At 44.6% G+C, this 25,651-nt stretch overlaps 1 protein-coding gene across 4 annotated transcripts in view; it reads right to left on the reverse strand.

Moving 5' to 3' along the window:
- Positions 1-25,651, reverse strand: part of Utrn (utrophin) — a 514,855-nt gene that overhangs the window by 478,365 nt on the left and 10,839 nt on the right. The window contains exon 1 of one of the 4 annotated variants that reach the window (XM_028861256.2): positions 21,730-21,909. The exons of the other annotated variants lie outside the window; for them this stretch is intronic. The gene's annotated coding sequence lies outside the window, so the exon portion shown is untranslated. Of the gene's footprint in view, positions 1-21,729; positions 21,910-25,651 lie in introns of those variants that run through there. 4 annotated transcript variants of the gene reach the window in all.

A 25,651-nucleotide genomic window follows, 5' to 3' on the forward strand; every position in this document is an offset into this window, starting at 1 on the left:
CAGTACTTGCAAGTGGGTCAGGGATGATTTTTATTTGCTGTTGTTGTTGTTTGTTTGTTTGTTTGTTTGCTTTGCTCTGTTTCAGACAGGTCTCACTAGGTAGACTTGGCTGACCTGAAACTCCTGCCTCTGGACTCAAAGGTGTGCACCGCCACACCAGCCTCCCAGGTGGGTTAGGGACAGAGAACATGGAAGTTGAAGCAGGTGAGCACAGACGGGTGCCAAGTCCCTCTCCGTCCAGAACTGAGCCACCATGGGAGGGCAAATCTCAAGGCCCACAAGCTGGACTCCGGGGTCAGCTCTCCTGCTGCCATGCTCAGATGTAGAACTCAGATGAGCTGGAGTTTGATCAAGCCTGGCTCACTGACTTGCCATGCCAGTAGATTTGTTATTTTCCACTCTCCTCTTCTTTCTTAGCATCAAAAAGCCAACCAACTCTCGCAAGTCCCGGCTTTAACTCAGCACATGGCTCTCTCGCCACAAACCACATTCCTCAACCTCGACTGCAGATAAATGAAGCCATGTCAGTAAGCTACAGTCACTGAGACAGCCACCTATTCCTCGATTCCTTTAAAGGGGGAAATTTCTTCCTTCCTTCCTTTCTTTCTTTCTTTCTTTCTTTCTTTCTTTCCTTCTTTCCTTCCTTCCTTCCTTCTTTCTTTCTTTCTTTCTTTCTTTCTTTTTCTTTCTTTCTCTCTGTTTAAATTTCCTGTCTTCACTTTTCATGGATAGAGTTGAAGCACTAGAGAACAGGAAAAAGCCCAGGGGCTAGAGAGATGGCTCAGTGGTTAACAGCACTTACTTACCCAAGCTGGGCAGTGGCGGCCAGGCAGGGGAGGTACACGCTTTTAATCCCAAGAGAGGCAGAGGCAGGCAGATCTCTGTGAATTTGTGGCCAGCCTGGTCTACAGATGGAGTTCCAGGACAGTCAAGGTTTCAAGAGAAACCCTGTCTTGAAAACACAAAGAGCACTTACCCTTCTTCAGGAAGACACCAGTTCAGTTCCCAGCACCCATACTGGGTGGCTCACAACCACCTGTAACTCCAGTACTGAGGGATCCAACCCCCTCTTCTGGGCACGCATGATGTAGTGCACAGAAACTCACATGGGCACACATACATATACATGAACAAAAAATAAGTCAGTTATTATTTAATAAAAGGAAGAAGAGACCATGACTCCCAAGAGTCCCTGCAATCTTATTGGAGCCACAGCACTTTGAAGTTTCTTTGTCACACGGCTTAAAAATCTCTCTACCTAGTGCATTTGCATATGATCTAAATAAACTGCTTTTAAGTTAAATTTAGCAAGGATATGGTGATATCAGACACCAGTGATCAGAGTCAAAAGAAAAAAGGACCATGCCTCATCAAGTGGAAAGGAAAGAAGAAGAAGAAAAAAAAAAAGTGCAGGAGAGTCACTGGAAGATGAATTCATGGTTTCAAGCCCTTCCAGAAAAATGTATCAAGTGAGTAACAGAAGAAAAAGATAAAAGAATTTCATATGCAAGTTAGCCAAAGCATCCAAAGTCCACAAAGTGAGCTGAAAGTACTTAATCTTTCTTAGATGCTCCCCTAATTTAAAGGGATCAAAAACAAAGAGGAAGGACCCAGAGTAGTGTGAACTGCCAATATCCCAGCACCCAGGAGGGCAAAGGATGGAGATACTGCATTGGAGAGCAGCTTGAACTACATAGCTCAAAACACAACAAATTTGGATTAATTAGATACGTTTAAGAAATAAAAGCATGAGATCAGAGGTTAAGCGGGTGGGTAAATGCCCTTGCTTTGTAAGCATGAGGATCTGAGTTCAAATCACATAAAAAGTCAGGCACAGAGGCCAGGCTGGCAAGATGACTCAGAGGATGAGGGGGCTTGTCACGTGATGACACAAGCCTGGGGACCTAAGTCTGACCCTCAGAACCCACGTAAAGGTGAGAACTAACTCCATAATGTTGTCCTCTGGCCTCCACAATGTGCCACAGCATTCCACCAAAGCATGTGGGTGCACAAGCACATGTGTACACACACACACACACACACACACACACAAGTAATTAATACAATTTTTAAACTTTTTAGTAATCCAGGCATGGCTGCATGCACCTCTAACCTCAATGGTAACAGAGACAGGCAGACCCCAAGAACTTGGTGGTCATCAAGCCTAGCAAAACATGAAGCTTTCAGTTCACCGAGAGACCCTGTCTCAAGGCAACAGGATGGAGAGAAAATGAGGAAGAACCCAGCATCCTGCTCCAGCTTTGGCAAACACCAGGGCGCATGCGCGTGCTCACACACTCGGCCAACACTTCCCTATGTGTCCTGCCCCAAAAGGAAGAGCAAGCTCCTGCCACACTGGTGTTCTTATGAGTTCACAGGGCTGAGAGATCTTGGAAGTTACTGCACGGAACATGGTGGCTAGAAGAAAAGGAGAGAGACAGAGCTAAATGGACTATTCCAAAGAAGGAGAGAGGAGAGGAAGCTGCAGAAATTGACAAAGGACGTGAGAATACACTGGAAAACACTGACCACACCCTAAGCTGCTCCTCAGCAGTGGAATGGGTAGCTGAAGCTGAACCCCAAAGATCAGTCAGGAGATAGACAAGTTGCCCATCTCCCCAAGTCAAGCCCTCAGCCTTCCCAAAACTCAAATCCAATTGGTGACACTGCAATCCCTCCAGCGACAAGCAATGGCGAGATATCCCATTTTGTCACTCGGTCTGGCCCAAAGCGCAGCCGCTAGACACCATCTCCGCAGAGAACCTATTATTAAAAGCTGAGCTACCCTGGAGGCCTGAGAACATGGAGCAATTCAGGTGTGGGAGCTTCAAGTCGGTCTCCCACAGCCCCAGGGTGAGGAATGGCCCGGGGAGGCCATTGCAGAGAGCAGGAGAGACCAGTTCTGACCGTCTGTCTGTCGGGTGAGACCGGAAGGACGCTGGCTCTCCGGGAAGTAGCTAGGAAGAGAGAGCCCCCACCCTTGATGGGCACGAGCAGATCTCATCAACTGAGAATAACTCTGAAGTGTGATAGCGCTGAGCCTGAAGTCACAGGTGGGTCAGTCTCTGGAGCCAACGGTTTACTATTCGCATCTGAAGAGCTCAAGAACTCCAAAGTTCCAAAGACGCACTTGGTTCAGCGGCATGCCTCCAGCAGGGGGATTCGAACTCACGGGAGGTCGTCAGACTGCGAAGTCAGGGGGCCTCTGAGGACAGTGACTCTCTCACCAGGTGTTATGACCGAGCATCAGTTCAGTATATCAGTGAACATCTATGATACATACATCGGCACCTGATACTGGAGTGCTGGGCTCAGTGTTTCCTTGACTTGGAAACAGATGCCAGAGTAGAGCAAAGGGAGTCTCCACGAGGAAGAGCTGAGCCCACGCGAGGGCTTGATATGGAAACAACTCTTACAGATAAGAGAGAGCCTGTGCCATTAAGATTCTGTTCCATTAATCTGGAATCAGCACTCACTACTGCATACCAAACCAAAACAAGGACTCAGCTCGGCATTCGAATTTGACGGAACTGATTTCCATTTCACGTCAGTCAAAAGTATGTGTTTAGCCGGGTGGTGGCGACCCACGCCTTTACTCTTAGCACTCAGGAAGCAGAGGCAGGTGGCTGTGAGTTCAAGGCCAGCCTGGTCTACAGAGCAAGTTCCAGGACAGCCAAGGCTACACAGAGAAACCCTGTCTCAAAAAACAAAAACAAAAACAAAACAAAAAAGTATGTGTTTAACTTAATTTTGCTATGAAATATAATCACTAATAATATACAATAAATGTTTCCTTGAAGGAACTAAACATACAGGGGGTTTAAAAAAAAAAAAGTACAAAGTTGGGTTCTGCACCTGTAGAGTGAGAGTGATACAGTTTCTTCTCTTCATACTTACAAAAATGAGGAGACAGCCCTCAGCTGGAAAGTCCAGCCAGCCAGGAGGTACAATCTGGATAGCGTGGGGACAGGGAAAGATACTGCAGACCCTGTGGCTAGCAGAGAATGTGGGTTCCTAAGAACGCAAGCTGCCAAGGTGAAGAAGGTACCAGCTGCCATCAGACTCTTGTTCACCGCACACACAGCACCAGCAGACGCCATAACAAACAGTCCCCGGGCTCAGCTGGCCATGGCCACCCCAACCCTGAGCAAAGAGCTTACCCTCCAGTTTCCAAGCTCTCCCATGGTTCCAACACTTCATTCTTTTCTGTGAACCTTAATTTCCTTTGTGACTCTTGAGATGGAAGCCCTTTTCTTTTTACTACGTTCAGAAGTATTTTTACAATACTACATTTTTTAAAGAATTTCATGTTTTCAATTTTTTTTCCCAAGACAAAATTTCTCTATATAACAATCCTGGCTGTCCTGGAACTCACTCTGTAGACCAAGCTGGCCTCGAACTCGCAGAGATCCGCCTGCCTCTGCCTCCCACGTGCTGGAATTAAAAGCATGCACCACCACTGCCTGGCCATGTTTTCAAGTTTTATCCTTCTATATATACACCTAATTTTGTCTATACTATTTTGGAGCAGTCTTTTTTTCTTTTCCTGGTTTTTTTTCTCCCTCTTTCTTCTTTTTCTCTATCTCATTTCCTCCTTTTTTGTTTGCCTCTGTGCTACACTTACAGTGGCATGTTAACTTGACCACAGTGGGTTTTCCATTTCTGACTCTTTCATCTAATCCATTTTATAGTTGAATTTATTCACTACTGGGGAGATTTCTCCTTCTTTCTTTTTTGTTTCGAATCTCCTCTCCCTTACACTGTCCTCCGCTGCGAGTCTTAAGTGTTTACAGTACTTGAAGACTCCACCAGGAGACTCTTAGAACTGATAAACACATCCAGCAAAGTAGTAGAACATAGAAACAACATGCTCAGGGGCTTTTTGATATCCCAATAACAAACTTACACCACACACACAATAAACAGACATTTTAGTAACAATTTTTTTTTAAGTACCTAAGAAGGCTAGAACAATGACTTGGTCAAAAAAGTACTTGCCTTGCAGGCTTAAGGCCCTTAGTTTGCTCACCAAAAGGAGGAGGGAGGGGGAGGGAGGGAGGGAGGGTGGGAAGTGGAAAAAGAAGGGAAGGAGAAGGGGGAAGAAGGAGAGGAGGGAGGGAAGAAGAGAGGGAGGGAGGGAGGAGGGAGGGAGGGAGGAGAAGGAAAGTCAGGCAAAGTAACACACACTCATAATACCAGCAGAGTAATAATACCAGGCAGAGGCAGGCGGATCCCTGAAGCTCACTGGCCAGCTAGCCTACTAGTTGAGATCCTGGCTAATGAGAGGCTTATCTTCAAAAACACAAGAGGATACCACTTTAAGAACAATCCCTGAGGTTGTCTTCTAGCCTCAACCAACAGAAGACCCTAGAAGATAAAGCAAAGATGCTCATGAAGTGGCAGAATCAATACTGAAAAATAAATGGCTATATTAGTGAAAACTATCTCCAGATATGATGTAATCCCTATCAAAGTCTCAATGACATTCTTTATAAATAACTAGAAAAGCAATTCTAACATTCATATGGATGCACAAAAGACCCCAAATAGCCCAAACAATCTTAAATTACAGTGCTGTGCTGGGGGTATTACAATACTTGATCTCAAATTATACTACAGTGCCATGTAGATAGAAAAACAGACACATAGAACACAGAACAGAATAGAAGGCCCAGAAACAAACCTGACAGCCATTGTCACCCCATGCAGGACAAAGCTGTCAAAAACACATAGTGGTGAAAAGATAGCATCTTACAAATTGCTGCATAGAGCTGGATATCTATATGGGGAAAAATGAAACTAGATCCCCCGTTCTGAACAAAACATGATTCAAAATGATCAAAGACTCACCTAGGGAAAAAAAAAAAAACTGCCATCATTTCACTAAATAGGCATCTTTTGTTTTATTTTTTGTTTGTTTGTTTGTGTTTTTTTTTTTTTTAACGGAGCTGAGGACCGAACCCAGGGCCTTGCGCTTGCTAGGCAAGCACTCTACCACTGAGCTAAATCCCCAAACCCGGTTTTGCCTTTTTAAGACAGTATCTCAAGGGCTGGCCTAGAACTCACTCTATAGACCAGGCTGGCCTTCAACTCATGGAGACCCACCTGCCTCTGCCTCACAAATGCTGGGATTAAAAGCATGCATCACCACACCTGGCCAAATGGGTATCATTATGCCAAATAGACTAACAGGCAGTGTCGGCAGGATGGTTGGCATCCATTGACCTCCGTCCAACACACTGACTCAGTCCTCACCCCATGTCTGGCTGTGGAGAAAAGCATCAAGTGAGCCTTCATCAGCATCCACAAAAGCCAGTCAAAGACGAACATCAAGCAAATCAATCACTATGTAAAAATACTACAAAGATTTATCTGATATTTGTCTCAAGGATTACCTACTTGTTCAAATGAATAAAAATGCCAATTTGTGTGTTCATTCAACATGCATTATGAGCATACACTGGGTGCCAAGGGTTTCTGCATACCAGGGACCCAACCAGACAAAACACCTTCCCTGCTGCCGTCTGCATTCTCACAGAGACACAGCCAGCATAGGGACACGTCACTTCCGGAGTGGGACACAGTGACTGGCATGGGGAGGAAAGGGGTCAGGGTACCATGGTGGAGGGTGCTGTACTAGGGAAGGTTTGCCGTTTTCACTGAGTGGTCAGGCAAGTCTCCAGAGATGGAGTTAGTCATAGAGATGGAAAAGCAAACAGGAAAAAAGAAATCCCTGAACTGAGAGAGACCTGCTTTTATACAAGGGGCACAAAAGGTAAAGGGCCGGTGAAGCCGAAGAATCATGGGGCCCTGTCAATCACCTAAAGGTCTTTAGCTTTTATTAGAAATACATTGGGAGCAGAGCATGATGGCGCACACCTTTGATCCCAGCACTGGGAGGCGGAGGCAGGTGGATCTCTGTGAGTTCAAGGCCTGCCTGGTCTACAAACGAATAGAGTTTCAGGACAGCCAGGGCTGTTTCACAGAGAAACCTTGTCTCAAAAAAAAAAAAAAAAAAAAAAAAAAACAAACAAAAAATTTTTTAAAAAAAGAAAAGAAATACAATGGAGACTCATTATAGAGTTCATGGTCTACTGTTATGGAAAGGATCACATTATCACTGGGTTGAGATTAGCTTTAGTGAGCTGTCTTGTCAGTTTTCTGTTGTTATCAGAGATTACTTGAGACTGGATACTTTACAAAGCATAAAGGTTTATATAACTCACAGTACAAAAGCCATATAAACGAGTATAGCACCGGTATCTGCTGAGAATGTGGTAATGCTTGTTCTATCCTTACTCACTGGAGGGCACTACATCATGAGACAGAGCAGGCATACCAATGAGAACTCACTGTAGCAAAGTGAATGCAGTAATACAACCCAACCCTGGATAATCCATCAAGTCACACATGGAAGACTGTGTAAAGACTGATTGCTCATGTTCATCTCACCTCCAACGACTCCACCTCTAAATACTGTCAACACATGGATTTATGTTTTAAGTTTTCCACACATGAAACTTAGAGGACTATTCAAACTAAGCTAAAGAGAGAAACAGGGGTCTAAGCTGATGCTACTGAGAGACAAAGTAAGATGGTGACTGAGAAATGACCCCTGGAGAAAGGACTATGGATTTTGCAACATGGAGATCTCTAGTAACTTAGCAGCCTGGTAGGGGTGACTCATGATCTGTGTGATTCTAAGACAGAATGAAAGGATTGGAATTGCAACTGTTGGTACATAAAGCTCTTAAGAAATCATTTCTTAAAGTGAGGCAGGGAAGGGTGGAGGTAGCAGAAGACAGATAGGACCAGATGAAGGTCCATCAGGAGAAGAAAAAAAACCAAACCATGTTTGTGTCCTGATGGAATCCACTAATGAGGAGACAGTAGGGATGAAGAAAAGAGAAGAACACTACTAGCCCTGGTTAAGGACAGATGAAGCATTAGAGAGAGATCCAGGGGTCCTTTCTCCAGGGTCATTTCTCAGTCACCATCTTACTTTGTCTCAAATGCTTGGTGTGGGATCAAATGGAGTCCTCTTCAGTTGACCTCCGTTTTCTGAGGACCATAGTTGACAATGTCACCAGCTGAGAGTCAGGACAAAAATGGTGACTGTTTGAGGAGACAGTACGAAAATGAGCCCCCCAGGAGAGTGGGAAAGGCATTCAGTCATGCAGCATCAAGGTCCCCACTGTGATGACGAATGGCATTTGGACGAAGGACCAGGGCTCTGTTGTGACCCAAACACCTTCCCCTGCATGGACGTTCATCCAGGAAGATGAAGAACTCAGGGTAACCAAGGGAGGAGACTAACTCAGATATGACGGGATAGAAAAGACAAGGGAGCGTGTGCAAAGGGGGCATGGTGACAGTGCCAGAGTCAATGGGTCAGCAGTGTTGCTGGGGGCAGAGACGACTGGAAATAGATGGCACTGGGCAGCAGAAAATGGGAGACCTAGAATCCAGATGATGAGATCAAACGGTGCACGATCATCAAGCCAAGGATGTAGCCACCAGGATAAAAGACAAGATGACCAGGAAGAGAACATATTGTTGGAAAGATCATCCACAATTATATTGAAAAATGGGTAAAACACGAGGTACTTGTAGAAGGACACACTGAGGCCGGACACAAAAGTCACTGAAAAAAATGACAAGGGGGGCATTGTGCTTGGAATGTGAAATGATCCCTATCGACTCATGTGTTTGAACATTTGGTCCCCAGCTTGTGGTGCTGTATGGGAAGGTCATGGAACCTTCAGGAGGTGGAGCTTCACCTGGGGGAAGGAAGCAGGTCACTAGAAGTGGGCCTTGTCCCTAGCCGGGCCCCACTTCCTGGTCACACTCTGTATCCTGAATACGAATTCAGTGTGAGCGCTGAGCCCCCTACCCCTGCCATGATGGCTTCTCTCTCATGATGGACTGTATACCTCTGGAAGTGGAAGCCGAAAGAAGCCCTTCCTCCCCGACGTTGCTTTGTCAGGGTATTCAGTCAGAGGGACAAGAAAGCAAAACTGAGACAGGGAGGAAGTCACATCTCAACAGCAGGCCTTGGCCGGAAATGCATAACCGTGAAACGTCAACTGGAAGATCCGGTCTAGATAGGACATGAGACACAAGGACACACTGCCTCACCTCCTCAGTGGCAGGAGAGAGTGGGAAGAATGGAACCTTGTGAAAGACCATATGACAAGTAAGTCAACATTTTTATGAAGATATTTCCTTTGACATCAGAAAAATAAATAAGTATTTTGATACCCACTCTATAGAGCTTGATGCAGCACAAATTCCATTCATTAAAACGTACATAACTAAAACCTGAACCAGGCTGTTAATTAGTAATTTATGTCTGATTATTTGCCACTTTTAGCAAAAGGGAGTGATTCGTCAACAAATAAAAATTCATTATATGCAAAACTGGGTCAAACAATATCACAAATTCCGTCCTTCAAACTTTGTGTCTACTCACCCTTATCCGAGCCATCCAGCGACTGCATGGCTCTGAGACCACAGAGGCTAAAAAGGAAGGCTCTGGACTTGGCGTAGCAGCAAGGCTGTGAGTCAGTGAACTCACGGCTGAGTACTGGATTGCCATTTGAATCTCCATCAGAAAAGACCGAAGTACCGTGGACACAGAACCCTAGCTGCTCATCATGCCGCCCCATCCAAAACGTCACTTCCTGATGGATCACAGATGTCCCTGAAGACTATAACCAGAGACCAGAGAGATGGCCCAATGTGTAAAGGCACATGGCACCCAGCCTGACAACCTGAGTTTGATCCCCCAGATCCACACACAGGACAGAAACAAGTCCCAAAAGTTGCCTTCTGACCTCCACATTTGTAATGTGGCACACGTGTTTACACACACACACAATAAATAAATAAATAAATAAATAAGATAAAACTTTTTTAAGGAATATGTATCAGAATTGTGGATACTTTTCAAAAAATATGCATAAACAAGAGTATTAAAATACTGTATACAGCCAGGCAGTGGTGGCGCACACCTTTAATCCCAGCACTAGGGAGGCAGAGGCAGGAGGATCTCTGAGTTTGAGGCCAGCCTGGTCTACAAAGTGAGTTCCAGGACATTCAGGGCTATACAGAGAAATCCTGTTGTGAAACCACCACTCCACAAAATATATGTGTGTGTGTGTGTGTGTGTGTGTGTGTATCACATTTATTGAGAAGCTCTTCTCTCCTCACCCCTACAATTAGCTTAACTACAATATTTATGTATCTTTGTGTATCTGTGTGAGAACGAAGGACAGAGAAAAAGAGAGAGGCCGGAGGTCACTGTCAAATGTCTTCCTCTGTTATCCTCACCAAGCACTTTTAGACAGGGTCTTCACTAACACTATAGGTCACTGATTCGAGGTAGACTAAATGGCCATTGAGACTGCTCTCCACCCTGGCACGGGGATCACAGATTTTACATAGGTACTAGGGATCTAAACTTCAGTCCTCATACTAAGTGACCCATCTCCCCAGCCTGAGATTAAATACATTTTATCCACAAAACAGCTTCCTGTGACCCTGGGGTCAGTGACACACTCAAAATATTAAGCCTCAAAAATCCCTCACTGCCTCACCTTCCAGTGTCTTCAATCTTTCAAGTTACCTCTCTAATGCTCATTCCATGGTCAATCTAAAACCTCAGGAAATATGAAAGAAATAAAATACGCAAAACTTTAGAAGTCTTTATAATATTCTTTAATTATGTCCATAGGTGTGTGTGCAAGTGGGATTGTACTCAGGTAAGTGCAGCAGCTCTCAGAGGCCAGAAGAAGACATCAGATCTCCTAGAGAGACCTGGAGTTACAGATGGTTCTGAGCCACCCCAAATGGGTGCTGGGAACAGAACTTGGGTCCTCTATAAAAGCAGTACATGCTCTTAACTGGGGGACCATCACTCTCTAACTCTCTCAGTGATATTATCAATGCACTCCACAATCTACAAGAGAAAAAAGTCAAGATTCCTATGGTGGTTTGAAGAAGAATGATCACCCATAGGCTCGTATTATGGAATGCTTGGTCCCCAGTTGGTGGAACTGTTGGGGAAGGATTAGGAGGTGTGGCCTTGTTGGAGGAGATATGACACTGGGCATGGTCTTAAGGTTTCTAAAACATAGGTCATTCACAATTAGCTCTCTCCTACTTCCCCCACCACTAAAAAAAAAAAAAAGTAAGCTTTCAGCTACTGCTGCAGTATCACACCTATCCGCTGCCATACTCCCCAACATGACAGTCACAGGACTTTAGCCCTCTGGAACCGTGAGTCACAATAAACTCTTTCTTCTACCTTGGGCACCCTGTGAAGGATCTGAGCACCTGACACATAGCAAGATGAAGGTGACAAAATGCTATATATTTTGCCAAACCAATAACATAGGTATCAGCAGTACACAGCCCATAATGCTTACAAGAGCTTTGAAAGAGAGGGGAGGGTCCTCTTTTTTGCTTCGATGTTAATGAACCACAATTTCTGTGATGGCACCCCTCACAGTCAACCTTCAAGTTAGTTGACTGATTAGAAGACTTTGGAAGATGGAACTTTCCATCCAACAAGATAGCAACAGCGTCCTCCTGTTACCATTCCCAAATGCTCCCCGGCAGAGCTCCACAGATAGAAAGCATCTGTTAGCTGAATAATTATGACTTCAGCACATCCCAGCTTTATTGACTAAACTCCAATGACCTTTCCACTGCTTAATTATTCCCTAAATGAAAGGTATTTTTCAACATCTGCTCTCGATTTATTTTTAATTTGCATTTACTCCATCGTCTCTACTGAAGTTGAAATGGGTAACGGAGGATGACATTATCTGCAGAGCATCATGTGAAACACCCCTAGTCTTCAATTAAAGTTGAGCTGAGATGGTTTTCCAGGCTCTTTTTGCCTACAGATTTTTCTTTTAGTTGCCCAAGATGATTATTCTCACAATTATTCTCACTTTAAAATGAGATTAGTATTCTTTCTTTGTTATCTTCACAAAGAACTCTTGCTCTGTGTTGCATGAATAAACCGTTTTCTCAATTTATCTGCTTTGTCCTAAAGTATATCCTATCTTCTAGAATACAAAGTGGGGGGGGGGAAGATACAAATACCTGTACTGGGTGGTTTTGTGTATCAACTTGTCACAAACTAGAGTCATCAGAGAGGAAGGAGCCTCTGTTGAGAAAATGCTTTACAGCTGGATCTTACCAAGGCATTTCCTCATCTTGTGATCATTGAGGGAGAGCACAGCCCATGGTGGGTGGTGCTATCCTTGGGCAGGTGGTCCTGGGTGTTATAAAAAAAAAAAAAGCAGCTGAGCAGGCCAGGGGAAGCAAGCCAGTAAGCAGTACCCCTCCATGGCCTCTGCATCAGCTCCTGCCTCCTGAATCCTGCTCTGTTTGAGTTCCTGTCATGACTTCCTCCAGTGATGGACTATGATCTGAAAGTGTGATCCAACTTGCTCTTTGGTCATGGTGTTTCATCAAAGCAACAGAAACCCTAATTCAATACCACTGAAACTTATTTTAGAGTTATATACAAGCCAGGCTTAGTAGACAAGGCTATGAGCTTAGCATTCAGGAGGCTGAAGTAGGAGGACCATGAGTTTGAAGCCAGCCTAGACACATAAGATCCCATTTTAGGAAACATATTAAAAATTGAACATTTGAGTTCAATTTCCAGAGTCCATGTAAAATGGACAGGCATAATAGCCACCTGTAATCCCAGCACTCAAGACACAGAAAGAGAGGATTTCCAAGATGAACTGACTAACTTGACCAGCAGAAATTGGCAAATTTCAGGTTTAGCAAGATACCTTGCCTCAATAAATAAAGGAGGGATTGATCAAGTAATACACCCAACATCAACTTTGGATCTTCATATTAATTAATTAAAATAAAGCTCATTCCATGAATGTGACATTTACACTGAGGCCTCACGTATGTTGAGACCTTCTGCTCGTGATTACCAACTGACCATAGTCAAACCATTCCCTTACCATCGCCTAATGAATTACTGCCAAAATTCCAATCATCTCTAACATCAGCCTGTTGTAGAATATTATTTTAAGATGTGTTACATTTGTGTATGCTGTGGAACATTTCTGTAATGAGGCAAAGATGTGTTGCATTCGTTTATGTTGCATTTGTTTAACTCTGTAAAGCTGTGTTGCTTTGCTGGCCTAAAACACCTGATTGGTCTAAGAAAGAGTTGAATGGCCAATAGTATGGCAGGAGAAAGGATAGGCAGAGAGAATAAATAGGAGGAGAAATCTGGGAAGAGAGATTTCAGGAAAGAGAAAAGAAGGAAGGATCAAGAAAAAAAAGGGGGGTCAGCCACCCACCTACACAGCCAGACATGGATAAGAAGTAAAGAAAAGATATACAGAAGGAGAGAAAGATAAACGCCCAGAGGCAAAAGGTAGACAGGATAATTTAAGAAAAGCTGGCAAGAAACAAGCCAAGCTAAGGCCACACATTTATACGTAAGAATAAGCCTCTGTGTGCATTTCTGTGGGAGCTGGGTGGTGGGCCCCACAAAAGAGTCAAAAAGTAAAAAACAACAAACAGCAACATCAATGATTTTCAAAACTCTTAATTGCTTACTGCTGCCCTCCAATACTGCACCCTTCTAAATCTATCATTAGTACTGCCAGTCAAATTACCACACAGACAAACAGTACACAGTGATACGGGGACCTAGTCAAAATCCTGTATTGGCCCCCTTGTCCACTTACCCATCCCCCTTACCCCAGTCATGGCCAACTACCAGCTACAAACTTAAAATACATTGTTCCTTGTCCACCACCTGGAATGTTCTTTGTCCACTGTCCACACAGCTTCCTCTCATGCATTCTTCAAGGCCCACTCCAACTTCCCTTCATAAGGGCCCTCTGGTACCCAGCCCTGCCTCACCCTCACCCAGGCAAGAGCTTGGCTTTCCTCCTTCCATGTTCCCACCACCTGTAGTTGGAAGGTTTCTCTAGTCCCACCAAGCTTCTGCAGTCTCTCAGCCTGCTTAAAAAATAATCACTCAGAAGCTTATGTTAATTATAACTGCTCAGCCATTAGCTCAGGCTTATTACCGATTCGCTCTTACACTTAAATTAACCCATAATTCTTATCTATGTTTAGCCACATGGCTTGGTACCTTTTCTCAGTTCTGCGTTGTCACTTTGCTTCCTCTGTGTCTGGCTGGCGACTCCTGACTCAGCCCTTCCTTTTCCCAGAATTCTCCTCATCTGCTCGCCCCACCTATACTTCCTGCCTGGCTACTGGTCAGTCAACATTTTATTTATCAACCAACCAGAGCAACACATATTCACTGCATACAGAACGACATCCCACAGCAGCCACCTTTCACATCAACTAGTTTTCATTTAAGGATGCCCATTTCTGTTTTTCACCCCCCGCTAGCCCAAAGACACATTAAACGGGAAGATGTGTCTTATTGAACTGTGTGCCCAGCACCAAATATTGATGACTGGGCAGTGGCCATTGCTGAAGAGCAACAACAAAAAGTATGCATACAAGAAGGTCTAGTGTTGGGGTTGGGGATTTAGCTCAGTGGTAGAGCACTTGCCTAGCAAGCGCAAGGCCCTGGGTTCAATCCTCAGCTCAAAAAAAAAAAAAGGTCTAGTGTTTTAAAACCAGGGAGGAGCCCTGAAAACCTTTTACTGAGCACTCACCATGTGTAGAGATTCTGCTAATGGCTGGCACCAAAGAATCAAAAGAGGAAAGCATATTCAAAAGCCACAGGAGTCAAAAATAGAAATACAGAGGAAGCAAGAGGGAACCATGGAGTCAGGAACAGTGATGGGAGGGCAGAATGCTTTCTGATAACATCCTGATGGTTGAAGGGTGAAACTTCAAAACTGAAGGGTGGGAGAAGAGGAACGTGTCCACTGGTCAGGCAGAAGAGGACCCTGGTGGTCTTCACAGAACAACCCAGCCTCCTGCAGCCAAGGACTGGGGTGGGTGGGGGAGGACAGGGGGAGGTTGGGGACAGGTTTAAGGAAGTGCTGTCAGGAAGACAAGTTGTTTTCTGACCTCCTTGTGTACCTCGTTTAAATACATATATGCCTTTGGGGGCTGGGAAGACATCTCAGTGGGTAAGAGTGCTTGCCTGAGTATCTAAATGCAAATCCCATGTAAAAAGCTAAGCATGGCCATGTGAAACTAGAGCACTTTTGGGGTGGAGACAAGAGGGTTGTTAGGGTTTTCTAGCTGTCAGCCAAGGCCCGCATTCACAGAGATACCTTTTCTCCAAAGAATAAAGCAGAAAGTGACAGAAAGGACACCTGCTGACCTCCTCTGGCTTCGGTATACCTATGAGCTTGTGCACTCCCACAGACATGTGCGCGCGCACGCGCGCGCGCACACACACACACACACACACACACACACACACACACACACACACAAACTCATACACACATAGCTGTTTCACTCTCTCTGAGCAACTCGTCTTTGATGCCAGGAGTTCCAGGGTAGGGTCTGCCCACCTCTAATTCTGAGTCAGAGAGGAAGCGCTCACATGTGTGTGGTCTCCAAATCTCTCTATAAACTTATAACAGCTCGTGTCTCTTGAAAATGCGCGTGTGAGTTACGATAATCTACTGTGAGTTTCCTCCATGAACAGTACTGAAATGGAGGCTCTACCACTGAGGCTCTAGCACGTTGCATGCTCTAGAACTAAGCAGCGGCAGCACATTTGAAAACACAGACCTTCCGTTCTAGTTTGCTTTCTGTTGCTTTGATGATCACCATGGCCAAAAGCAACTTGGGGAGGAAAGGGTTTATTTCAGCTGACATCGTGAAGGGTCAACAGGGCAGGAACACACAGCAGAAACAGGGAGGCCAGAACTGAAGCAGCGCCATGGAGGCATGCTGCTCACTAGCTTGCTCTCCTCGGCTTGCTCAACTGAGATCCCTTTTCCCAGGGATGTCTGTCTAGGTTTGTGTCAAATTGGCAAAAATGAACTTTGATGCCTTCCTATGTCTATGTTCTGCAGAATGCCATCCTCAAGACCGGTGGTTCTTGAACTTTCTAATGCTGCAACCCTTCAATACAGTTCTTCATGTTATGGTGACCCCCAACAATAAAATTAATTTTGTTGCTACTTCATAATTGTAATGTTACTACTGTTATGAAGTGTAATACAAATATCTGATATGCAGGGTATCTGAACCACTGCCTTAAACACCTTGGAGAAACTTCACGGAGATAGAAAAACCAGAACACAGGCAGAGCTGGATTCATGAGCTTACTGTAAGCTAGGCTCTGAGGATAAGACTGGGAATCTTCCAGGCTAATTAAATTCAGCAACATCCTCTCAGTTCTGAGTCAATATTTACACTGTAAATTTCCAAAGACAGTATCATTTCACACAAGGCTATACAACAATTCACTGACAACTGGATCCTGTATCACTTGGAACCCAAGTTTGCTTTTAAGTCTGTTTGGGATAGATTTTATTGGTTCTATTCTGTGGCCTCTTGTTTTAAGTAAATCTAAATATGGTCGTTCCTAAATGGGTTGTTAAAACTCACCCCACTCTTAATGCAGCCAATGTCTGCACAACATTCACTCTTCCATCACAGATTGGCAGCAAGCCACTCAGGCCCTATCCAGGGTACCCTTCGGCTTACCCATGTGAAACTGCCCAGGAAATGGCTTCCATCAGATGTGGGGGGATGTGCTCAAATTCCACACAAAGGCACCTGACAAAGTAATTACTATCTGAAAGGACTCTGAAGGTTGTCTTCGAAGAGAGGTGCTGACATTCATTCCTTCTGAAGCTTTCAAAGAGGTTAAAAAGTTCAACTCAGTGCTATTCCTGCAGAGGTCTACAAGAAATTTGGGGTTTGGTTTGGTTTAGTTCCGTTGGGTTCTCTAAACATAAAGATATTACAAGCCCCCTGAGATGTCCTTGTAAGTCCCTATGGAACATGCTACTGTGGTCATGATCCATTTAACTCCACCTTTTCCCTCTCCTCCTCCTTCTCTTTATTTTTATGCTATGTGTATAGGTGGTTTTGCCTGCATGTGTATCTGTGCACTACGTCCATGCCATGCCCACGAAGAGACCAGAAGAGGGTATTGGGTCTGGAGTTACAGGTGGTTGTGAACCACCACGTGGGTGCTAGAAATCAAACCCAGGTCCTCTAGAAGGACAGGCAATACTCTTAACCACTGAGCCATCTCTCCTGTCCCCTTATAACTTGAGTTGATCCTCGTTTGACGTACAAATCACCCTTTTTTAAAATATCACTGGTTTTAAAAGAATGAGAGGTAGCCTCATTTCAAAGGGAGCAGATATAGTAAACAGAAGTGCTAAACATCATTTACTTAGACTTGTAAAAGCAGGGAGCATTTCTCTCTGAGCATAAAGAAAATCGGAAAAATAGCACAGAGCATGAATGTGAGGAATTCTTTTCCCCATTAACAATCACAAACATCACTTTTGGAAATAATGTGTTAGAAAGTATATATTGGGGTGATATTTTATTTGTGCAACTCAATCAAGTTTATCTGAGGATCCGAGGAAAAAACCAGCTACTATATTAGACATAGAAGTCAAGCAATGGTAACACACACCTTTAATCCTAGCATTCTGGAGGCAGAGACCTATCTGCATCTCTGTGAGTTCAAGGCCACACTGGAAACAGCCAGGCATGGTGACTCACACCTTTAATCCCAGCATTTGAGAGCTCATGTCTTGCTTGGGAAAGATACACGCCTTTAATCCCAGGAAGTGATGGCAGGAAGCATGGTATATAAAGCATGAGGACCAGGAACTAGAGGCTTTTTAAGCCTTTAGGCTTTTAGCAGCAGTTCAGCTGAGATCCATTCGATGAGGACTCAGAGGCTTCCACTTTGAGGAAACAGGATCCGCTGCGAAGTTGTCAAGATGAGGTTTGCTGTGGCTTGCTCTGCTTCTCTGATCTTTCAGAATGCACCCCAATACCTGGCTTATGGGTTTTTTTTTTTTTAATTAATAAGACCTTTTAAGATTAGTTGTTACAATATAGAGATATATAGATAAAAATATAGATATACTAAGGGGTTGGAGATGTAGCTCAGTTGGTCGAGTGCTTGCCTAGCACACATGAAGCCCAGTACTACATAAGCCAGGCAGATTAGTGTATATTTGTCATCTCAGTATTTGGACAACACAGGCTACATAAAACCCTGTCTCAAAAAGAAAAAAAAGAAAAGGAAAGGAAAGGAGAAGGGTGAGGGAGGGAGCCAGCCAGACAACCAGGTAGTATGGAGGTTTACAACCCAAAGTCCCAGAACTGGGAACGCAAAGGCAGAAGAATCTCTGTGAGTTTGAGGCCAACCTGGTCTACAAAGCGAGCTCCGGGACAACCAGAACTAAATAGTGAGACTCTGTCTGAAAAGGAGAAAGTATAATTTTGAGTTTTCACAAGAAATGACCAGAGCACTCACTCAATGCGCAGGCACTCGGGCAAAAGGAAGGAGTTCCAGGCAAGTTTCGAGGCTTCCAGAAGGAAGAGGTAAACTATTCTAAAGCATGACTCAGGAGCGTATGAAGAAACAGCACCCGGACACTCAGTATTTGGGTGGGACATTTCTAGTTCAAATGTCACAGGATCTCAAAGCAGCATTCATCACCACCTGGTGACCCACTTTGCCATGTTGTACCTCCTCAGCACAGCCCAAACTCCAAATTATATGAGGCATCAAATAAATAAAGTCCAATATTATGAAAACCATTACCTTTTAAAACTGTTTACCAGGAAATGTTTCTAAGTAAAAATAAACAACGCTTGACTCACTTTCCTCGCTCCCGGGAATTCCGGCCACTCTCACTTTAAGGCTGGGTCTCTCAGCGCTAAGCCAAATCACTAGGAAGAAAAAACCCTCGGGGCTTGTGGAAATTCCTGAGTCAGAATCCAGGAGGGCGACTCTGACACACAGCCTGGATGGAGCTCAGAGCCCAGTCAGTGTTCAAAACAAAAGCACAACCATAAAAATCTATGTCATTACAGAATTAACTTGAAATAATGTGATTCACAGGTGGCCTTGATGGGGTCTATCAGTCTCAAAAAATATATATCTCCCCTATAATTTCCTTCACATAAATATTGTAGTGCAAAATTGTAGTAAGAAAACAAAACCTTTTAAATTATATGCAGAGCATTGGTAGGACGTCTGAAAGGGCAGCAAGTAAGGCTGTCTATTCCAGCTCCATCACTTCAGATATACCAAGTCCCAAATCCTATTTTTAACTAGATTTCTCTGCTATAAAGGTCCTGCCTCTTTTTTTTTTTAGATAGAGACTTTCTGTGTACCCCTGGCTGACCTCACACTCACTATGTAGACCAGGTAGCTTTCAAATTTAAGGAGATCCACCTGCCTCTGCCTCCTGAATGCTGGAATGAAAGGCATGGGACACCACACCCATCCCAGGACCTTATTCTTTGGGTAGGGGTGGGAGGTGGGAGGTGTAGGGAGGATGCTGTAACACAAGATAGGTTATAAATGATTGAACTGAACAAATAAGAATCCCTAGCCAGCTGCACACCAAAAGAAGGTTCATGTGAAAATACTCATACATGACAGGCTATTCTTGTGTTTGCTGTGTCATGGAGCTACACAGCTTTGATGGAAGTGACTGCATATATACATTATATATACACATATATTCTGTGTATATATATATATGTACATACATATATAATTTCATATATATGTATGAAATTAGATTTCCTGGCTGACAAGATGGCTCAGCTGGTAAAGACCCTTACCATCCCCAAATCTGATCGCCAGATTTCTATCCCTAGAACAAACATGGTGAGAGGGGAAAACCATTCTCATGAGCTGTCTGCAGAAACACATACCTACACACACACACACACACACACACACACACACATGCACGCACGCACGCACGCACACGCACACGGGCACACGGGCACACGGGCACACGGGCACACACCAAAATAGATGCTAAAATAATAATAATAATATAACAGACCTTGAGTTTGCAAAACTACTAAGAGGCTGTACCACACGGAGCCAGAATCCCAGCTGGCACAGGATCAGAGGAGAACAATTCAGGCGTGAGCCGCGCCATGCAAGCCTGCCTCAGCTAAAGCGGCCCCACGGTACAGAAACAAACGTTAGAGATTTGAGGATTCAAAGACACAAGCGCAAAGAGCAGAGAACTCCGAGGAAGCCCTAACTAATGTCAACCTGAGAGTGGAGGAAGCGAAGGGGAGAAGGAAAGAAACCGGGTTCCATGGCTGGGTCGGCGAGCTACCATCTCAAGAGTTAATCTACATTGTACTGCCGCTCAGTCGGTGAAGGGCTTGCCTTGCAAGCATTTGGACCTGAGTTTTGACCCCAAAAGCCTAAGAAGAAACAAAAATGCCAGGTATGGTGGTATGTTTACAATTCTAAAACTAAGGAGATGGGAACAGGTGGATCCCTGGTATGCAATGGCCAGCCAGACTCCCAGGAGCCAGCCAGAGCTCCAATCCAGCGAGAGACCTTCTTAAACAAAGAAAGATGTTGACAGTTCCTGAGAAACAGCAGGCGAGGTTGTCCTTTGGTCCCTATGCACTCGCACACATGTACACATACATACACAAAAACTCTCACTGGCTCACATTTCCACTGCTGAATCGAGTGTAGCTCCTATTAAGCAGTTCCGACCTAAAACAACAAATATCAAAACAATAACATGGTAAGTGCTTATTTCTCCACACAGTTTACGAGCGGAGGGAATCGAGCCACCTGCATCCCGTTCTCCATTGCTTTAGATTAAATTTTAACTAGTGTTTACAACTGCCTACATGACCATGCATGTTGCCTTGTTCCCAGGAAAACCATCGTATCAGCATCTAATTCAAACTCCTGGGTTCAAATAAGGTTCAATCAAATTGAGTTTTCTGTCCTGTCCATATAATGAGCACACTGCCTTGGCTAGATTAGTTCCCAGCCAGCCACCATTTCCAAGTCATGAGCTGATCTCCACTCCAGCCTCCCCAGCCACAGACCCAATTCGTGAAAATCCTATTGGCACAAACAAGTCTTAGGATGGCTCCTCCTCAGTCTCGTGAGGTGGTAACACAGGCAAGACTTTTTGCCAGGTACAAGGATTGTGTCCTCTAACAGAGTTGAATTTCCAGCAGGGTCCCTGTCTGTCCCTTACCACAAGTCCCAAGGGCTCCTGGAAAAAAACAAGCCTGCTGAAAGGCTTCCCTTCAAAGCACAGGTATTCCAATTAAGGAACGCTTCAGGAGGAGCAATGAACTGTTTCTCACAGTCCCTTAAACCGTGGAGAAAAATCCTTCACAGATACGACTTTAAATGAAAACAACAACAAACAAACAAAAAAAAACAACTTTAATGCAGACCACCCATTCCCTAAATCCAGTTTAACCACTGTGTTGTCTAAAGAAAACATTCCAAAAGATCAAAAGAGAAAGCCAACCTCCTCATCCTTCCCCTCCCACTGGACCTTGTTAGGTAACTACAATTTACCCTAGACATCACATGGCACATTTTCAGTAAGCTTGCTATAATGTAACATGGCTTAACCATCAGAAAAGAAATTTGCTTTCTTTTTGTTTCAAGGACTCCTCTGCCCTCCCCCACACATCTCAAACAGCTCTTTCCACAGAACAGTTACCTCTCTGGGCACCAGATCAGGGCCTACCCTGTGCCAAATGTCAGTGCATCTGAAATCCTACCCTTTTTTGCCAGCCAGTTGAAAGCCTTGAAGAGCCATCAGAGAAAGAGAGAAAGAGCATTCACGTCAGAGGAGAGTATCCGTCTCTCATCTTCCACCCCAAGGACTGTCTGTCCTCCAGTATTTTCCTCTTTGTCAACTCCCGGAAGAGAATGACAGAACAGAGCTAAAACTGAAGGCAAGCCAAGAAGCAGCAGCAGGTCCTATCTCTTATGTGGGCTACGCCGCCACCAGGGAACCAAAGCAGCTCCAGATTTCAGCCCAGGGTCACCCTCAGTCGGTAGCAAGGAAGAGACAGAAAGGACACATACATGCAATTAACACAGGGCAAATCCAGGAACAGAGATGGGCACAAAATGATGACCTTCCCAGCAGTCACAGGATAAAGTGCCTTGTCAACCAGAAGACGGACTAGGCAGAGGTCAGACTCAGGGTTTCCCCAGTCCGATCTGAACCTGAGTTCAAATCCCAGCTCCTGCACTTCCAAGCTGTGGAACCCTTTCCATTGGGTACGTACTTATGACTCAGCTGTAATCAAATAGGCACCAGGCTTGGTGCCAGAGGTGTACTGGTTCCTCACTCACATGGAGCTGAACTCTACTGGGAAGGCTATCAACATGTGCCTAATGCCAACAAAGTACCAGATAGTGAGAAGGGGAATCACAGGCAGTGAGTGATATGGTACAGGGTGACTAAGCAGGGTGCGGTGTGCACCGCAGTCACACCAGCACTTGGGAGGCTGAGACAGGAGGATCAGACTTAGATATAAAGCACGGCCTTTCTCAAATAAATACAGAAAGAAAAGGGGTGTGTGTGTGTGTATATGTGTGTGTGTGTGTGTGTGTGTGTGTGTGTGTGTGTGTGTGTGGCAGGGGGGGTGGGGACAACCAAGACTTTCAACAGAGAAAGTCACCCAGTGAAGGCCGTATAGAAGCCTTGATCAGAATGACGGGGAACCAGACAGGGATGAAGAAAAGAGGCATGAGCAACACACCTGGGTAGGCCCTACTGAAATAGAAAAAAAAAAAAAAAAGACTAGTGTAACTAACGACTTCTGTGTGGCTTTTGAGTGCCCTCGGTGAAGGAGCAGCTGTGAGGGCTGACCTCTTGCCATTGTGTCTGCCCGCAGTGTGTGTACAGTAAGTGTAAGACAGTAACTGTAAAATGCAGGAATTAGCATCAGCATTAAGATGCCAGCAGGAAAAGCAGGGTAGCCCCGTCACAAGCATGGGTTAGCACGGGCGCTCTAATTTCCTCAACAATTAGAACCCAGGATGAGATGAGAACCCAGGAGGTGGTGGCGCTCACCTTTAGTCCCAGCACTAGCACTTGGGAAGCAGAGGCAGGCAGATCTCTGTGAGTTCGAGGCCAACCTGGTCTACATAGAGAGCTCCAGGACAGCCAGGACTACATAGTGAGCCTGTCTTAAAAAAAAAAAAAAAAAAAAAAAAAAAAAAAAATCATGGGGTAAAGGAGTTTCTTTAGTTTGACTTTTTTGTTTTTGTTTAATGGTTCCTTTATGGTTCTTTTTATTTACATGTATGTGTACATGTATGTCACCTGTGCTAAGGCCAGAGAGGGTGTGAAGACACTCTAGAGCTAGAGTTACAGGCAGTTGTGAGCTGCCCAACATGAGTGCTGATAACTGAAGTAGGGTTCTCTGGAAGAGCATCAAACACTCTTCACCACTGACACTTTTAGTTTTAAAACAGGGTCTCTCATATGTTCTCTGACATGCGCTGTCCAGGGCCAAGAGTCTGCCCTTCTCCAGGCTAAATCTCTCAACATCCCTGTGACCAAGTAGAGGTGAGGATTCATCCAACATCACAAACTTTAATAAATGTTAGCCACTGACCAAATCTAAAAGCAGTGAGGATGGTCTTCGATTTTATATGTGACCAGAACCATGTTTTATCCTTATTTCTTTTCTGAGACGGGATCTCTCCTTTTGTAGCACTAACTAGCTCACGTGGAACTCACTATCAAGCCTGGAATTCATAGCCTCCTGAGCACTGAGATTGTGTGTGTGTGTGTGTGTGTGTGTGTGTGTGTGTGTGTGTCCATGTCCAGCCTATTATTTCATATTTCATGATGTTCCAAAGAGAAGTCCGTAGGCCACACACTCCAGCAGTAATGCAGTTCCCCTAGAAATTATCAGTCTACTGTCTTCAAAATCTTCGTAAACCTCTTAAGCTTCCCACCTTGCACAGATTATGCTGTCAATATTATAGGCCCTGGTGACAAGCTTATCACAAGTGCTTCAGCGGTAGACTGTCAGCAACCCCGAACCCGAACCCAGTAGACAAGTGGTTTCTAGTCCGGTTCTTTTTTCTGTTTTGTTTTTTATTGGGTGGGGGGATGGGTTTTTTGGTTTGGTTTGCTGGGTTTTAGGACAGGGTCTCATACAAGTACAGACAGGCTTCAGGTGCCCATGAACTTCTGATCCTCCTGTATCCACCTTCTGAGCACTGGGATGACAAGTGTGGACCACCACAACTAGTGTATGTGCCCCTGAGGATTGAATGTAGGCTTCATGCATGTAGGCCAGCACTCTACAAAGTGACCCACAGCCACAACCCTCAAGTTGTGTACTGCAACCACAAATAAGTGTGTGGCTTTTGCTCTTTATACTATTTCAGTATCCACTCTTGATAACTTAGTTGTAAGGAGTAAGTAAAGTCCTGAGTAGATGTGTGTTGTTGACATGGGAACCAACAGTTTCATCAACTAGGGACCAAGTATTCAAACATATGAACCATTGTCATTCAGACCACCACATCCCTGGTAGATCAACCAAGACATCCAGTGGATAGCCACTCAAGAGTATACAGGAAACACAAACTGGATTCAGTGAATTAAAAAAAAAAAAAAAAAAAGATACAAATTTGGGTGGATAGGAAAGGAAGGGTAGATCTGGGAGAAGTCTGAGAAGAGGGTGAATATGACCAAAACATGTTGTATGAAATCCTCAAAGACCTGCTTTAAAAAAAATAGAGGCTGGGTGTGGTGGGGTGCTGCATGCCTTTAATCCCAGCTCAGGAGGCAAAGGGAGGTGGATATCTGTGAGTTTGAGGCCAACCTGGTCTACACAGTGAATTCCAGGCCAGCCAGGGTTACAAGGTAAGACTTTATGTCTTAATTAGGGTTACTATTGCTGTGATGAAACACCATGACCAAAAGCAAGTTAGAGAGGAAACGGTTTATTTGGCTTAGACTTCCACATCATTGAAGGAAGTCAAGGAAATAACTCAAATAGGGCAGGAACCTGGTGGCAGGAACTGATGCAGAGACCTTGGAGGGGTGCTGCTTATGGGCTTGCTCTTCATGGCTTGTTCAGCCTGCTTTCTTATAGAACCCAGGACTATCAGTCCAGGGATGGCACCACCCACAATGGACCCTTCTCCATCAATCACTAATGAAGAAAATGCCCTATAGCTGGATCTTATGGAGGCATTTTCTCAATTGAGGTTCCCTACCTTAAGATGACTCTAGCTGCCAGGCGGCGGTGGTGGTGGTGGTGGTGGTGGTGGTGGTGGTGGTGGCGGCAGCGCACGTCTTTAATCCCAGCACTCGGGAGGCAGAGGCAGGTGAATCTATGTGAGTTCAAGGCCAGCCTGGACTACAAAGTGAGTTCCAGGACAGGCTCCAAAAGCTACACAGAGGAACCCTGTCTAGAAAAAAAAAAAAAAATGACTCTAGCCTGTGTCAAGTTCACATTAAAGTAGCCACCACACCCTGTCTCCAAAAAACCAAACCAAAACAAAACAAACACACACACACACATATGAAAAAAAGAAAAAATTTAAGAGCTCATGAAACTGGTAGGGAGAGGTGCAGAATTGCAGGGGAGGGAATTGGGAGTAGATTTGATCAAAGAACATCATATGCATGCATGAAATTCTCAATTTTATGTCAGGTTTTTA

The sequence above is a fragment of the Peromyscus leucopus genome, chromosome 8a, assembly GCF_004664715.2.
Source record: "Peromyscus leucopus breed LL Stock chromosome 8a, UCI_PerLeu_2.1, whole genome shotgun sequence".
Lineage (NCBI taxonomy): Eukaryota > Metazoa > Chordata > Mammalia > Rodentia > Cricetidae > Peromyscus > Peromyscus leucopus.